The following is an 18,919-nucleotide window of genomic DNA, read 5'->3' on the forward strand; positions in this document are numbered from 1 at the left end:
ACAGTCAGTAAAACATAAATAATTGACCGTCAGTATTCTATCCCTGTTATTTATTCATAAAAATAATTGAATTTGGTAACTTACAACATTAAAATCAGTTGAGTAAAAAGTGATGTAGAATAGACACAAATAGTACACTTATATGTTGCCCTGTACATTCAAAATATAATTAATACCTTTCAAAAATTATACTTGGCACTAACATGTGTTCCATAATCGTGAGAAAGAAAATAAGGTTTATTAATAAGGAAGTCTGTGACTCAAACTTGGCAACCCTCACAATAGGGGTGAGTGCATTCCCGGATAAGCAAACGTGGCCGCCGCACAACTACTTTAATAGGTTACTTGGTATCTTGATATTATAGAGATATAGAAATATGGCCATTAAACACTGCAATGTTATAAAAGATACACTTTTAAGACAATGATATAGCCTCTACATTAGTAGACATTTACATGACGGTAAATTAGAGGAAAACTCACAACAGTTCCCGTAACATTGCTAAAACAGTCAAGGATATATATGTTGGCAAAACATTTAATAAGTTATGATTAACCTTTTAAAGCAAAGACAACATTAAGAAAGCTTCCAAATGTATATGAAACCTTTTTCCTACATTTAAACAGCGTTTTGCCTCAGCAATTCAACTGAAGTATCAAACACGTTCACATCTTTTTTAATTGAACCATTATACTTTTTTGTCCAAATGTTTGTGTATTTATACTAAAATTCCCAATCCACAGGTATAAGTCATGTTTCCGAGGTAAAAAAAGAAATTCTTTGCATGTATTTTTATTATAAAAGAAACATGACTATTTTTGTAAATAATTCGTTGATAACTTTGCCTGAATAAAGAATTTTCTTACTACTTGTTTTCCCTTGCATGGTACCATGATAGCATACACATTAATGAAGGCTTGGGGAAAATGTCACTGGACCCATCTGAAGTAGCAAAACTCCCCTTATAAATGCTTGAAACAAAACAAACAAGAGGCCCCAAAGGGCCCTGGGTCGCTCACCTGAGAGACTAAGATGGAAAGAAACAAAGATTAAAACTCTTCAGCAAATATTTCAAATTATTGGTATGACAAGACTGACTTTAAAAATAAGGTGTTCCAAAGTATTCACAATAGGCCTATATAGAAAATTACCCCACCCACCCTGGCGGCAATAATTTTAATACCCAGATTTTTTTTAAATATATATATAAGGAAAATGCTTCTTACATACATATAGAGAAAACTGCCCCATCCCCTGACGGCCTTGTTTTTCCACTGACCACGACCATTTTCAAACTCATCCGACATATCAATAATACCAATGTGTTTTGACCAAGTTTCATAATGATTGGCCATAAAATGTGACTTTTAGAGTGTTCACAAGCTTTTAAAGTATATAAATATAAGGTAAATGACCACCCCCCCCCCCGGCGGTCACGTTACTAGATGGATCAAAAACCATTTTTGAACTCAACCGTCGTATACAGGAAAAAAATGTTCTGACCAACAAATGGCATGAAGATTTGGCAAAAAATGTGTCTTCTAGATTGTTCACTTGTTTTCACTATATACATATAGAGAAAACTGCCCCACCCTCTGGCGGCCACGTGTTTTCAATGATCACGACTATTTTCAAACTCAACCAAGATATCTATAAAACCAATGTGTTGACCAAGTTGAATGATGATTGGACAATAAATATGACGTCTAGAGTGTTCACAAGCTTTTTTTACTATATAAATATAAGGTAAATGACCCCCCCTGGCGGCCATGTTTTTTTACCGATCCGAACCATTTTCAAACTCAACTGTAATATCCAGGAAACAAATGTTCTGACCAAATTTCATGAAGATTAGACCAAACATGTGACTTCTAGAGTGTTCACATGTTTTCACTATATACATATAGAGAAAACTGTCCCGCCCCCTGGCGGCCATGTTCTTTCACCAATCTGGACCCTTTTCGAACTCGTCCGAGATATCAATAAAACCAATGTTTTGACCAAGATTCATGATGATTGGGCAAAAATTGTGACTTCTAGGGTGTTCACAAGGTTTCTCTTTAGCCATATTAGGAATACTGCCCAGCCCTCTGGCGGTCATGTTTTTCAACGGACCGAAACCAATTTTTTATTTCAACCAACATATCATTAAGACAAACATTTTGACAAAGACAAATGAATATTGGGCATCAAATGTGACTTCTACAGTGCTAACAAGGTTTTTCTATTTTTGACATAGTGACCTAGCTTTTGACCCAGCATGACCCAGTTTCGAACTTGGTCGAGATATCATTAGGACACATTTTCTGACCAAGTTTGATGAAGATCGGACAATAAAAGTGGCCTCTAGAGTGTTCACAAGGCGAATCGTTGACGATAAACGACGCACGACGGACGACGGACAAAAGGCGATCTCAATGGCTCACCATGACCATGTTGTGCTCAGGTGAGCTAAAAGTACAGAAACAAACAATTTTTGGTTCCAGTGTCCAATGAACAAGAGTATTGCGCCTCAATTTTTTACTTGATTTATAAAGGCAAAGGGCAAGATTTATATGAACAAACTTGGGATTTTCACCAAAAAGACTTTATACAATAGTTGTGTAGTTATTTTGTTTGGCAATTTAATCGAATCTAGCATGCAAAACTATCGTAACTTAAGTTTCACTAGTTTTGCATGGACAATATTACCAAAGGTCAAGTATTTTTCCATGCAAAAGTATCGTAAGTCACAAAAACACTAAAATACTCAAGATTACCAAAGCAAATTTGGATTAAAATAATCTATAATTATTATAAAGCATTTAAGACAATGTACAGGTTGCGAAAAGAGAACGCATGCGAACGTGTTTTGCTTCTCCTGTAAATTTTTCAAAAATGTAGTTACGAACGTCTTGCATGCAGCCCACGAAATATACTTTTCATTAACCGATCAAAAAATCCGATAGCTCAAATTTCGGATAAAGCATATCGTCTCTCCTTAGGTTTTTTCTAATAATACTGCAGCGTCTTCCTATCACTTGAGAAGAATCGCATAATCGCGCATGCGTTCTCTTTTCGCAAACTGTACATTGTCTTAAATGCCTTATCATGTCCTCATAACAGTAGGCATGCATTGCAGTTAAACAGCATCGGGTTTTTCTAAGATAATTACCGAACTTGTAGAAAGGAAAAGTTTCTTTTATTTTACAAACTGGGCATATTTCGGACACTAATTTGCTTGCGTATAGTCGCCGTCTTGTTTCATCTCGAATCGCTGTTTTCAACTTCTGTCCTGATTCGTTTATCAAAAGAGCTAACGGTTTGTCTTTCAGATATTTTGGAAGTGGTACATTCGCTGAGAAAGCATGATAAAATCTTTGAAGTAAATATGGATCGCAGTTATTGAAGTGTATTCGTTTTAAAATGGTCACACTTTCTTTATGGTTACTCTCTATTAAATTAAGTAACTGATTATTAATAATATCCACCTGAAAATACATGGTTAGATCAATAATGAAATTGAGGGGGATTACTTCCATCATTGTATTAATAAATTCAATACTTTTAACAGAAGAGTCCGAAATCGGGCATGCATTTAAGAGTGAAATAAACAATGTCCCAAATTGTAAAGCTTCTTCTTCACTACAACTCAGACGGTAAATAAACGACACGTCTATGCATGACGGAGTATCTTTTAGGTATTTTCCATTTGGTCTTAAGAAATGTTCAAAATATTTGGAGTAACCCGCCACTTTTTGCAAGTCAATCACAATCGTTGTTTCCATTATTTGGATCTTGAGACAACTGTTCGCAACAAGCACACTGACAGTATTCTGTTATTACTTTGCTAAATAAATGAGTGTGTACTCCGCTTGACGCAGGACGAAAAACGGACAAACGTCAATATCACAAAAGCTCAACATAAGAAAGTTTTGCTCACGTAAGCTAAAAAAGTAAGTAGCAAGTTACGTACACTTAGTGAACCAAAATTATCTTCAATGAATCTTAAGAAACCGGGATCCGTGTAACAGCACTTTAGTTTCCTCGTTCCCTGAAAATTAATGAAAATGAACACATATAGTCAAGAACACGCAATACACATTAGACCGTACACAACAATGTGTTTTAATAAAATATGCTGGTTAAAAAGCACATATGTATACATTCATTTAAACATGGTAGTTAAACGAAGAGGTAGCCTCTCCGTTAAAGTAGTAAGTTGTACATTTATCTTTTTACCCGATCATCAATATGTCAATCACGAGATACATTGCTCAAACACGTATATATCAACGGAGCCTTAACACACGTAAAAACGTAAAAAAAACTCTTTTTTTCAAAATTAGTCAGAATTTAGGATAGTTCTTTAGCTTGTTTGATCATACTGTATACATACTTTTGTGTGTGTATGACAATCGTTTTTGTTTCGTAAATTCGTATTTATATAACAAACGGTAAACAAGTCCCTTTAGCCATCGCTTATTGAGAACACTTTAATAATTGTCAAGTAACCGGTCGTATAAACCAAGGAATGCGTGCAAGACATTTAACTGACACGGGCGTTCTTTCACTTGCTTGATTATTATGTTTATAGTCTTATTTTAATCTATGACAATTGTTTTGTGTGTTTGTTTTTTTTTTTAAGAATAGGCACTTAACAAACATGTGAACAAGTCTCTTTAACCATCTCTAGCTGAGAACGTAAAAACTAAATACTAGTAGTCAAGACACCACCTATGTACACACTGAAATACAAGCGAAGACATTTCACTGACCTGCTGTATATGTTTCCTATGTAAGGTGGCAAAATTTAGTCTTTTTAGTATCGGCCAAACTCGTACACAATCAGAAGCGAACCACTGTCCGGAAACTGAACCTAAAGTAATGAAACCGGGATCCGTGTAACATCACTTTAGTTTCCTCGTTCCCTGAAAATAAATGAAAATGAACACATATAGGCAAGAACACGCAATACACATTAGACGGTACACAACAAATGTGTTTTAATAAAAATGCTGGTTTAATGACACATAAGGTATACATTCATTTAAACATGGTAATTAAACGCAGAGGTAGCCTCTCCGTTAAAATACTAAAGTTTTCCATTTCTCTTTTTACCCGATCCTCAATATGTCAATCACGAGATACATTGCTGAAATACGTATATATCAACGGAGCCTTATCACACTTAAAAAACAATTTTGCAAAATTTGTCATAATTTAGGACAGTCCTTTAGCTTGTTTGATCATACTGTAAACATACTGTTTTGCGTGTATGACAATCGCTGTTGTTTAGTAAATTCGTAGTTATATAATAAACTGTAAACAAGTCCCTTTAGCCATCGCTTATTGAGAACACCTATACAAATGTCAAGTCACCGACCGTATAAACACAGGAATGCGTGCTAAGACATTTAACTGACACGGGCGTTCTTTTACTTGCTTGATTATTATGTTTACAGTCTTATTTTAATGTATGACAATTGTTTTGTGTTTTTTTTAATAGGCACTTAACAAACATGTGAACAAGTCTCTTTAACCATCGCTAACTGGGAACGTACAAACTAAATACTAGTAGTCAAGACACCACCTATGTACACACTGAAATACAAGCGAAGACATTTCACTGACCTGCTGTATATGTTTCCTATGTAAGGTGGCAAAATTTAGTCTTTTTAGTATCGGCCAAACTCGTACACAATCAGAAGCGAACCACTGTCCGGAAACTGAACCTAAAGTAATGAAACCGGGATCCGTGTAACATCACTTTAGTTTCCTCGTTCCCTGAAAATAAATGAAAATGAACACATATAGGCAAGAACACGCAATACACATTAGAAGGTACACAACAAATGTGTTTTAATAAAAATGCTGGTTTAATGACACATAAGGTATACATTCATTTAAACATGGTAATTAAACGCAGAGGTAGCCTCTCCGTTAAAATACTAAATTTTCCATTTCTCTTTTTACCCGATCCTCAATATGTCAATCACGAGATACATTGCTGAAATACGTATATATCAACGGAGCCTTATCACACTTAAAAAACAATTTTGCAAAATTTGTCATAATTTAGGACAGTCCTTTAGCTTGTTTGATCATACTGTAAACATACTGTTTTGCGTGTATGACAATCGCTGTTGTTTAGTAAATTCGTAGTTATATAATAAACTGTAAACAAGTCCCTTTAGCCATCGCTTATTGAGAACACCTATACAAATGTCAAGTCACCGACCGTATAAACACAGGAATGCGTGCTAAGACATTTAACTGACACGGGCGTTCTTTTACTTGCTTGATTATTATGTTTACAGTCTTATTTTAATGTATGACAATTGTTTTGTGTTTTTTTAATAGGCACTTAACAAACATGTGAACAAGTCTCTTTAACCATCGCTAACTGGGAAAGTACAAACTAAATAGTCAAGACACCACCTATGTACACACTGAAATACAAGCTAAGACATTTCACTGACCTGTTATATCTGTTTCCACTGTAAGGTGGCAAAATACAGTTGTTTAGTCTCGGCAAAACTCGTACACTAGCAGGAGCAAACCACTGTCCGGAAACTGAACCTAAAGTAATAAAACCGGGATCCGTGTAACAGCACTTTAGTTTCCAAGTTTCCTGAAAAATTAATAAAAATGATCACGTATATTCAAGAAGACGCAATACACATTAGACCGTACACAAAACTGTGTTTTAATGAAATATGCTGGTTTAATAACACATAAGGTATACATTCATTAAAACATGGTAATTAAACAAAGAGGTAGCCTCTCCGTTAAAATTGTGAATTGTACATATCTTTTTTTTAACCCGATCCTCAATATGTCAATCACGAGATACATGGCTCAAACGCGCATATCAATGGAGTCTTAGCACACTTTAAAAAACAACAAGAATTTTTCAAAATTAGTCATAATTTAGGACAGTTCCTTAGCTTGTTAGATCATACTGTGTACATATTGTTTTGCGTGTATGACAATCGCTTTTGTTTCGTAAATTCGTATTTATATCACAACCTGTAAACAAGTCCCTTTAGGCATTGCTTATTGAGAACACTTAACAAATTGTCAAGTCAGCGCACGTATAAACCCAGTAATGATTGCTTAGACATTTAACTGACACGGGCGTTCTTTTACTTGCTTTATTATCATGAGATAACAAGATATTATTGGGACAAATTATATGACCAAGTTTCATGAAGACAGCCCCTTTGAAGCCATGTTTTTCAAGCAAACATTATTATTTTCGAACTCATCCAAGATATCATTGTCACCAATCTTCTGACCAAATTTCATGAAGATTGGACAATAAATGTGGCCTCTAGACTGTTAACAAGGTCTTACACTAGCCATATAAGGAAAAATGCCACGCCCCCTGGCGGCCATGTTTTTCAACCAAAGGGCATCCTTTTTTAACTCTTCCTAGATATTGTTGGGAGCAATCTTCTGACCAGGATTCATGAAGATTGGACAACAAATGTGGCCCCTAGAGTGTTAACAAGATTTTACTATAGCCATATAAAGCCATATAAGGAAAAATGCCCCGCCTCTTGACAGCCATGTTTTTCAAGCGAATGTTACCATTTTCAAACTCATCCAAGATATCATTAGGACAAACTTCTGACCAAGTTTCATAAAGATCGGAAAATAAATGTGGCCTCTAGGGTGTTAACAAGGTTTTACTATAGCCATATAAGGAAAAATGCCCCGCCCGCTGGCGGCCATGTTTTTCAACCAACCGGCATCATTTTCGATCTCTTCTAAGATATTATTGGGATGAATCTTCTGACCAAGTTTCATGAAGATTGGATAATAAATGTGGCCTCTAGAGTGTAAACAAGATTTTACTAAAGCCATATAAAGCCATATAAGGAAAAATGCCCTGCCCCTTGGCAGCCATGTTTTCAAGCAAAGGTTACCATTTTTGAACTCATCCAAGATATCATTGGGACAAATCCTCTGAGCAAGTTTCATGAAGATCGGAAAATAAATGTGAACACAATGTTTCCACCAAGTTTCATGATGATTTGGCAACAATTGTGACTTCTAGAGTGTTCACAAGGTCTCTCTACAGCCATATAATAAATACTTCCCCGCCCACAGGCGGCCATATTTTTTAACAGACCGGAACCGTTTTTGAACTTACCCAACATATCATGTAGACGAACATTTAGACAAAGTTGCATGAAGATTTAGCATCACATATGACTTCTACAGTGTTCACAAGGTTTTTCTTTTGTTTGACCTAGTGACATAGTTTTTGATCCAGCATGACCCAGTTTCGAACTCTGTCGAGGTATTAATGGGACAAATGTTCCGACCAAGTTTCATGAAGATCGGACAATACATGTGGCCTCTAGAGTGTTCACAAGGTAAAATGTTGACGACGCACGACGCACGACGGACAAAAGGCGATCTCGAAAGCTCACCATGAGCACGTTGTGCTCAGGTGAGCTAAAAACAATCTTTCCATAATTAGTCAGAATTTATGACAGTTCTTTAGCTTGTTCTATCATACTGTATACATACTGTTTTGCGTGTATGACAATCGCTTTTGTTTCTTAAATTCGTATTTAAATCACAAATTGTAAATAAGTCCCTTTAGTCATCGCTTATTAAGAACACTTTAAAAATTGTAAAGTCACCGCCCGTACGCAGGAATACGTGCTAAGAACGTTTAACTGACACGGGCGTTCTTTTACTTGCTTTATTTATATGTTTACAGTCTTATTTTAATCTTTTTTTCAAATAGGCACTTGACGAAAAATGTGAAAAAGTCTCTTTAAACATCGCTAAAAGAGAACGTACAAACTAAATAGTCAAGACACCATCTATGTACACACTGAAATACAAGCTAAGACATTTCACTCACCTGTTATATCTGTTTCCACTGCAAGGTGGCACAATACAGGATTTTTTTAGTCTCGGCTTAGCTCGTACACAAGCAGGAGCGAACCACTGTCCGGAAATTGAACCTAAAGTAATGAAACCGGGATCCGTGTAACATCACTTTAGTATCCTCGTTTCCTGAAAATTATTGAAAATGATCACGTATAGTCAGGAACACGAAATACACATGAGACCGTGCACACAAATGTGTTTTAATGAAATATGCTGGTTTAATAACACATATAGTATACATTCATATAAACATGGTATTTAAACGAAGAGGTAGCCTCTCGGTTGAAATAGTAAATTGCACATTTCTCTTTTTTACCCGATCCTCAATATGTCAATCACGAGATACATTGCCCAAACACGTATATATCAACGGAGCCTTAGCATATTTACAAAAAACAAATTTTTCAAAATTAGTCAGAATTTATGATAGTTCTTTAGCTTGTTTGATCATACTGTATACATACTTTTGTGTGTGTATAACAATCGCTTTTGTTTCGTTAATTCGTATTTATATCAAAAATCGTAAACAAGTCCCTTTAGCCATCGCTTATTAAGAACACTTTAAAAATTGTCAAGTCACCGCCCGTATAAACACAGGAATGCGTGCTAAGACATTTAACTGACACGGGCGTTCTTTTACTTGCTTTATTATTATGTTTACAGTCTTATTTTAATCTATGACAATTGTTTATTTAAAGAGGCACTAAACAAAAAATGTGAACAAGTCTTTTTAACCATCGCTAAAAGAGAACTTAAAAACTAAATACACAAGACACCACCTATGAACACACTGAAATACAAGCTAAGACATTTCACTCACCTGTTATATCTGTTTCCACTGCAAGGTGGCACAATACAGGATTTTTTAGTCTCGGCTAAGCTCGTACACAAGAAGGAGCGAACCACTGTCCGGAAACTGAACCTAAAGTAATGAAACCGGGATCCGTGTAACATCACTTTAGTATCCTCGTTCCCTGAAAATTAATGAAAATGATCACTTATAGTCAGAAACACGCAATACACATTAGACCGTACACAAAAATGTGTTTAAATGAAATATCCTGGTTTAATAACACAAAAAGTATACATTCAGTTAAACATGGTAATTAAACGAAGAGGTAGCCTCTCGGTAAAAAAAGTACTAGTAAATTGTACATTTCTCTTCTTTTCCCGATTCTCAATATGTCAATCACGAGATACATTGCCTAAACAACGGAAAATGATCAACGGAGCCTTAGCATATTTAAAAAAAAAACTTTTCAAAATTTGTCATAATTTAGGACAGTCCTTTAGCTTGTTTGATCATACTGTAAACATACTGTTTTGCGTGTATGACAATCGCTTTTGTTTCGTAAATTCGTATTTATATAATAAACTGTAAACAAGTCCCTTTAGCCATCGCTTATTGAGAACACTTACAAAATTTTAAAGACACCGCCCGTATAAACATAGGAATACGTGCTAATACATTTAACTGACACAAGCGTTTTTTTACTTGCTTGATTTACATGTTTACAGTATTCTTTTAATCTATGACAATTGTTTTTTTAAATAGGCACTTAACAAAAATGTGAACAAGTTTCTTTAACCATCGCTAACAGAAAACGTGAAAAATTAAATAGTCAAGACACCACCTATGTAAACACTGAAATACAGGCTAAGACATTTCACTGACCTGTTATATCTGTTTCCTATGTAAGGTGGCAAAATACAGGTTTTTTAGTATCGGCCAAACTCGTACACAATCAGAAGCGAACCACTGTCCGGAAACTGAATCTAAAGTAATGAAACCGGAATCCGTGTAACAGCACTTTAGTTTTCTCGTTCCCTGAAAAGTAATGAAAATGATCACGTATAGTCAGGAACACGCAAAACAAATTAGACCGTACACAAAAATGTGTTTTCATGAAAAATGCTGGTTTGATAACACATAAGGTATACATTCATTTAAACATGGCAGTTAAACGAAGAGGTAGCCTCTCCGTTAAAACAGTAAATTGTACATTTGTCTTTTTACCCGATCCTCAATATGTCAATCACGAGATACATTGCTCAAAAAACGTATATATCAACGGAGCCTTAGCACAATTAAAACTAAACGCGGACCCTAAGTTGATGGTCTAGGTCACAGGGGTCAAAATGTTTGTGCGTATGGAAAGGCCTTGTCCATATACACATGCATACCAAATATGAAGGTTATATCTCAAGGGACATAGAAGTTATGAGCATTTTTCAAAACCTAAACGCAGATTTCGAAACCTAAACGCGGACCCTAAGTTCAAGGTCAAGGTCACAGGGGTAACAATTTGTGTGCGTATGGAAATGCCTTGTTCATATACACATGCATACCAAATATGAGGGTTATATCTCAAGGGACATAGAAGTTATGAGCATTTTTCGAAACCTAAACGCAGATTTCAAAACCTAAAAGCGGACCCTTAGTTCAAGGTCAAGGTCACAGGGGTAAAATATGTTGTGTGTATGGAAAGGCATTGTCCATATACACATGCATACCAAATATGAAGGTTATATGTCAAGGGACATAGAAGTTATGATCATTTTTCGAAACCTAAACGCAGATTTCGAAACCTAAACGCAGACCCTAAGTTCAAGGTCAAGGTCACAGGGGTAAAAAACCTAATCCCAACGTGTCACGGACAGACGGACAGACGGACGGACAGCGCGACGGACAGTGCGATATGCCCATCTTCGGGGCCATCAAAAAAAAATAGTCAGAATTTAGGAGAGTTCTTGAGCTTGTTCGATCATACTGTATACATACTGTTTTGCGTGTATGACAATCGCCTTTGTTTCGTAAATTCGTATCTATAACACTTAAAATATTGTCAAGTCATCGCCCGTATAAACCCAAGAATGCGTGCTAAGACATTTAACTGACACGGGTTTTCTTTTACTTGCTTTTTATTACTATGTTTACAGTCTTATTTTAATCTATGACAATTTTTTTTTGGTAAGTTATTTTGTTTGTTTTTTTAGAATAGGCACTTATCAAAAATGTGAATAAGTCCTTTAACCATCGCTAACTGAGAACGTAAAAACTAAATAGTAAAGACACCACATATGTACACACTTAAATACAAGCTAAGACATTTAACTGACCTGTTATATCTGTTTCTACTGTAAGGTTGCAACATACAGTTTGTTTAGTCTCGGCCAAACTCGTACACAATCAGAAGCGAACCACTGTCCGGAAATTGGTCACCTCGCAAATCTGAAAATAAACCAAGCACCTTCTCAGAATGGTTGATGGTGTGCCTTCTGAAAAATCAGGGACATTCAAATCAAACGATTTGTGGCAAAATTATTTAGTATTGATTATTTCAACGGAAAACATCAGAATCATGTGTGTTTCCGAGCCCTTTAAGGCCATTAACTGACCTGTTATATCGGTTTCCACTGTAAGGTTGCAAAATACATTATTTTTACGTCTCGGCCAAATTCGTACACAAGCAGGAGCGAACCACTGTCCGGAAACTGGTCACTTCGCAAATCTGAAAATATCCAGAATGGTTGATGGTGTGCCTTCTGAAAAAAATTAGGAACATACAAATCAAATGAGTTTGTGCAAAATGATTAATTATTGATAATTTCAACGGAAAACATCAGAATTATGTGTGTTTCCGAGCCCTTTAAGGCCAGTTTCAACATACAAAATGCCACTTTCCTGCAGACGCAAGGTGCATGGAAACCCATTTTCCGCATAGGAAACTTACCAAGAACTAATCAGCAATGGGAAAATTTGGGGTCAAAAGGTTAGATTTTGTGTAATATTTCTATGTCCATACGCCCTTATATGCAATGTTCTCTTTATTTACTCCCATGACAGTTTGCATTGGTGGCTAAAAAGTGTGGTGTGCAGCCTTAATGGCCAGCATAGTCTTAGAAACTGCAGAAAATGGACTTGTTTTCTTAACATTTGGACAAAACCCAGCAATTATAATACATTTTTGACCAAGTCTGAAGGATTGTTTGTTAATTATAAAGCGTTTTATCCGACCCCTGTTTATTTTTTTTCTATCATGGTATTGAAAAGCTACCTCACAGAAACATATTGCAACAATAAAATTAAGTCTTAATCACATTGACATGACAAAATGTAGTGCATGTGACTTGGTCAGCCTTTAAATCATAACTTTATATAAGAAGCAACACAACAACACACAGTTTTGGGCCAATAAATACTTAGATGTGTACAGCTCTCCCAACAAATGCAAACGTGTTTGCTTAAAATAATAAAAACATAAATAAATCACATAAAACATGCTTAGCATGATATCTTGAAAGGCCAAGTTAAGCATTTGGACCTTTAATCTGTTGTAAGAACACAACATTTATTGCACTGGGGCCTTAAATGAACTTATCTCTTAAACGAACACATGCAAGGGAGATAGCCTAATCATAGCATAAATAACTGGGGCTAAAGTATTGAGAAAATACCAATGAGACGGCACTTACGACTGCCTAACAATTGACATCTGAGATAAATATTAATCCCTATATCTTGGAAACAGAAAGGAAAACTTCTAGTAAGCTCATATCACTCTAAAAGGCATACAATAATGTGAGACAATTTCCAAAGTCATTTCTTCACAATAACTTTTTTATTTGCTTATAAATAACATAAGCTGAATTGCGCACACTGGCGTAAGTCAATGCGCAGTTATAGATTAAACAACGCACGCAAGACATTTTGGTTTAGACAAGGAAACTTACTCCGACGAACAGACTAACATTTACCTAACCCCACTGAAGATATCGCTGTACCATCAGCAAGTACGACGGAGCGTCTTTTTGCTGACGAGGCTGTTGACGTACTTCATACATCTTCTTCGGGGACTTTCCAGAATGGTTGATGGTGTGCCTTCTGAAAAATTAGGAACATTCAAATCAAGTGAGTTTGGGCAAAATGTTTTAATACTGATTATTTCAAGGGAAAAAATCAGAATTCTGTGTGTTTCCGAGCCTTTCAAGGCCAGTTTCAACATACAAAATGCCACTATCCTGCAGACGCAAGGTGCCTGGAAACCATGTTTCCGCATAGGTAACTTACCAAATAATAATCAGCAATGGGGAATATTGGGGGTCAAAGGGTTAGATTTTTAGTAATATTTCTATGTCCATATGCCCTTTTAAATTTCCACCAAAAATGCTGACTGAATACAGCATCACATCTGTTTTCGAATTGCATAAATTGTACGTCATGTATGTAGCTATAGTCACAAATACCAATTTTTTTGTAACTAACAAACATCCAAGAAAATCACCACAACTCAAATCCGACATTCATTATTATTTAGACACTCAAAATGGTGCTTACTTGAGCAATGTTCTCTTAATTTAGACATTTCTCCCATGACAATTAGCATTGGTGGCTAAAAGTGTGGTGTGAAGCCTAAAGGGCCAGCATAGTCTTAGAAACTGCAGAAAATGGACTTGTTTTCTTAAAATTTTGACAAAAACAAGCAAATTTAATACATTTTTGACCAAGTCTGAAGGATTGTTTGTTATTTATAAAGCGTTTTATCCGACCCCTGTTTTTTTCTTTTTTTCTATGCCATTTTCAGGGTCACATTAGAAGTCATGGTAGTGAAAAGCTACGTCACAGAAACATATTGCAACAATAAAATTAAGTCTTAATCACATTGAAATAACAAATGGCAGTTCAGGTGACTTGGTCAGCTTTTAAATCATAACTTTATTTAAAAATCATTACACAAACACACAGTTTTGGCCAATAAATACTTTGTGTTGCTTAGATTTGTACAGAAGAACGCCATCATATCTTTAACAAATAACAAGCAAACATGTGGATCCGATATTGCTATGTTTTTAATACAAATAATTAGTTAAAACATTTGTGTGTTGCGCTTTTACTCAAAGTATAACTCAATAATTTTTCATCGAACCATAGATAAATACACATTATCAAACGGCTCTGTCTTGCTGCGCTTGGCTAAAGCAAGATACATGTGTCTTTAATCTTCTGTCTGATTCTAGCAACAGACGCAATAGACCGTCTTCTGATACCAGTGGCTTCTGTCGTATTATTTAAGGAGGACCCACACTGATGATTATTATCAATCTATTTTGAGACCTTGAATATTTTTTGTTTTGCTTTAGAGCCTCAAAATTGGTTATTCTACGTTTCCTTAATGTACATTTTTGTCAACATTTAATTTGTGCTAAATTATTATTTACAAAAGTTTGTGTATCTAATATACGCCATTCGGTGAAACAATGAGAATAAAAAACACTAATACAATCTGAATCGAACTGGGAACCTCTTGCATGACAATCAGACACTTTACCGGACGAAGCTATCGACACGACTCATTATGGGTGTAAAATATGTATTTGAGAATAAGATAACCATTATGGACAGTAATGCATTCATCGTAACGGTTTTATAATTTCTTCATGCATAAATATCAGTGCCAGGTTAATATTATCGAGCTATAAGTTTTCGAGATCTGTGTGACGCGAGTTCGCACACTTTTGCGATCATGTTTCGCATAATATGTTGTTTTTTTGCGTTTGAACTATATTTGCTATAAATTTCAATAATAACGTATCGTTCCTTAAGATTTTTTTATACACTTTGGACTGCGTTATATTTTTAATATGTGCCCTATATAGGTATATGAGGTATATATATCATCGATATGCCCCTTTAACCCGTGACTCTGTTTTATAGCTTAATTTCAGACTGAAGTTGTCCTAGTTGACAGGGACTTTCAGAGCGCGATTTCGATAGATAACAACATATAAACGCAACAGAGCATAAATGCATACCTGAACTGATTAAATACATGTTTTATGATTCTAATGACTCAATATGTCAGCTTACAAGTCAATGCACAATTCATATTTCTTAAAAAACTCATGTGTTTATTGGTTAATTATTAACTTACAATTAAACAATTAAAAATCTGCAATTTATTTTCTTTCAATTTTTTTCCAAATATTTTACTCAAAATTGTGTACATTTTCTTCCCAAATATTTAGTCAAAATTGTGTCACTACGTCAAAAGACAAACTTAGGACATTTTAAGAAACGTTCAGAAATTCTAAACATTTGATAAAAAAAAGTCTTTGCATGCTAGAGCAGTTTTCACAATAATCAAGCATATATCAGAAGTTATTTAAGGACTGAACTTACAATTGTGGATGCAGTTAAGTTTATTCGCCTCTTCTCCTTTTACTGAAAAAAATATATGCGATAAATACATAACAATGTATGCGAACATCACAGTTATTTTTTCTTATAAATTGTAGTTTGATTTTCCGTTGTTACATTGGGACATTAGAAACCATCGATTAAACATTTATATATCTAAAATATGTCCGAACAAAAAACATCCAAACAACTTTTAAAAATTCAATAGAAATTACCATCAAGAAACTTACATAAAAACCACATTAAGAAAATTGAATAAATACATATAATCATAACAAAAATGTGTAAACAAATAAAATTAAACAAGTCAACTGTGGGCAACGATATTAAAACACAAGGACTGGTTGATTGTGCAAGCGTATCATAAATAATGTGCAAAGAATTCTGCTTACTTTGCAAAGATTGATATCTAAAGGGCTGACATGAACGTTTATAAATTCATGTCAACATTGAAACAAAACAGCTAATTATTAAATGGAAATCGGTTTTCTTTTTAACGTCTTAATATATAAAAACGATGTTGTATACTCTTGAAAGTTTTTGTTACTGATTATTTTTTGTTTCTGTAGGAAACACTTGTGTATTGTATAAAAATTGTTATATTAAAAATGTTACTCCGGCATAACTACGTATACTCTACTTTTTTGGCGATGTTAGTGGAAACAAACACCTTTTTACGTCTAAATGGATATCGCACCGATATATTATTACGTTTCAATAATTATGGATAACGTTAAAGAACCATATTCTCCGTAGAAAATGTCATTCTAACAACTTCAACGACAATGCATAAAATCATCACGCTGTTTACTGAATGTAAATGGCAAAATACTTTTTGCTGATGTGTCAATCAAAACTCCAAAATCAAGCTTAAAACCAAATCAGGCTTACCGTAAAAAAACAACATTCTACTAAATTAAATATAAAAGTTCCCCTAACAATTAACAACTATGATCAAACAGGTTTTATGAATACACAGTGCAGAGTTTAACGTATGTAAAAAAAATTGACATTGTTGATAAAAATGAAAAGTCTAGGTTTAGTATTCGTTTTATATTAATGATATTAATGTTTAATACAGAGTTTTATATTTTAAATAATACAAACAAATATTTGGTATTTTACTCAAATAATTTCCGATTTTCTTTCCAAAAAGAAGTATTTAGGCTAAATATATTTTACTTTCATATATATTTGAAGCATTCAAGTGTCGGCATGGCTGTCTTATCTCGTCATTTCTATTTTTTTTAAATACTTTTCTCTATATTTTCGCCCAGCTGTTTGTTACCAATAAAATGACATCACTGACATAAAGAGAGGCTATTTTATGAATATTCATATACCCATTATGAATATTCATATCCCCAAAATCGTTCATTACACAACATTTGCCTTAGTTATATTGCATAATTATATACCTTTGCATTACAAACACAACATAATATACGTGATGAAAGGTCAACAGAACAACCAACCGACGGGTCGATTCAATTATCACTTCGTTTGTGGGAATATATTATGCCGACTTTGTATCATTTTATTTTTTCATATTTGTCATACTTTCCCACCAAGGATATTATTGTAAACATGACATACACGAATGTTATACATGCAATACATGCCCAAGTATTAAACTTCCCACAAACGATTAATACATAAATGAAATATGGAAACTAATCATATTTAGTAATAATAATAATAATAATAATAATAATAATAATAATGATAATAATAATTACTATTATTATTATTATTATTATTACTATTTGTACAACAACTACTACTACTAATAATAACAATAGTGGTAGCAATTGTGCTCTCTTACCTCCTTCGTCCTCACTAAAAACCAATCCGGTCGTTGAATTCTCTCCAGAACCAAAACTGAAGACATCCAATGTTTGACGTGTTCAACTATTACCAGAGATAGTCCGCTGTATCTACCGGCACTTAGAACCAAATCCTTTGCCGCGATTTCAAATACGTTTTTATTGCTTATTTGCAGATAGATCTGAAGGGGTTCGTTGATGTGTATTTGAAACATGCTGTTTCAAATACCAAACGCCCAATGTACCGCAACGCACATTGTTCTCTTGTTTTAAATCGCGCGTTAATTGACCAGTCGCCAAATTATCGATAGCTCCGCCCACACAGTCACGTGGTATAGTGATTGGAAAATTGTGATTGGACAAGCAGATAGCAATGATGGCGGATAAGGCGGGTTTGAAATCGTATATTATGTAATGATGTATCCGGCTATTTTCTACATTATAAACTGTTAAAGCCGCAAAATATACTAAACCGCTTTGTAAACTTTAATACAATCACATATGCTGTAGAGAGAAATTGCGTAATAAAAATACATGAGTAAACGAAAGACTGACAATCAGAAACGTTTCATACACATATATAGGGAGCTGAATACAGATCCCGTGTAAATAATATGAAAACATTTATTTATTTATAATTTTGGATTTGTATTTAACGGCCTTGGGGCTATTTATATATAATCATTTTGATAAATATATATTAAGTATCCAATCCAAATGACGCATCTATATCATATGAATGAGTGCGTTTTTTCCGTTTATTAAAATGTATAGATCTCTCGTTTATTGTGTCATTTTCAAAAAGACACCGATTCTCTTTATTTAGATATAAATCAAATTTTGACTTAAACCATAATTTAATATACGCCTAATTTCGTGGTTTCATTTACTGATACTGTGATATGCATTTTTATATAATGATTTTTTAATGCGAACCAGTTACAGTTCAAAAAATGAAAAGATAGTTTTCCAGTGCTGTTTACGATTATTCGAATGGAA

General features: G+C 34.5%; 1 protein-coding gene and 1 long non-coding RNA gene across 3 annotated transcripts in view; both read right to left on the reverse strand.

Annotated features, from left to right (window-relative positions):
* Positions 1–11,926, reverse strand: part of LOC127863204 (uncharacterized) — a 65,814-nt gene extending 53,888 nt beyond the window's left edge. For both annotated transcript variants that reach the window (XM_052402592.1, XM_052402591.1), the window contains exons 1-7: positions 10,572–11,926; positions 9,717–9,870; positions 8,868–9,022; positions 6,463–6,614; positions 5,615–5,767; positions 4,759–4,911; positions 3,957–4,034 (exon numbers count right to left, since the gene is read on the reverse strand). The gene's annotated coding sequence lies outside the window, so the exon portion shown is untranslated. The remainder of the gene's footprint in view (positions 1–3,956; positions 4,035–4,758; positions 4,912–5,614; positions 5,768–6,462; positions 6,615–8,867; positions 9,023–9,716; positions 9,871–10,571) is intronic.
* An 89-nt stretch (positions 11,927–12,015) lies between these two features.
* On the reverse strand, positions 12,016–16,767 carry LOC127863217 (uncharacterized). Its single transcript, XR_008041002.1, has 4 exons — positions 16,077–16,767; positions 13,655–13,781; positions 12,296–12,408; positions 12,016–12,128 (listed from the first exon to the last, which is right to left on the reverse strand). It is a non-coding gene; the product is annotated as an uncharacterized LOC127863217 (long non-coding RNA).
* Positions 16,768–18,919: the final 2,152 nt, after the last annotated feature.

Source organism: Dreissena polymorpha, unplaced genomic scaffold, assembly GCF_020536995.1.
Source record: "Dreissena polymorpha isolate Duluth1 unplaced genomic scaffold, UMN_Dpol_1.0 chrUn002, whole genome shotgun sequence".
Classification (NCBI taxonomy): Eukaryota; Metazoa; Mollusca; class Bivalvia; order Myida; family Dreissenidae; genus Dreissena; species Dreissena polymorpha.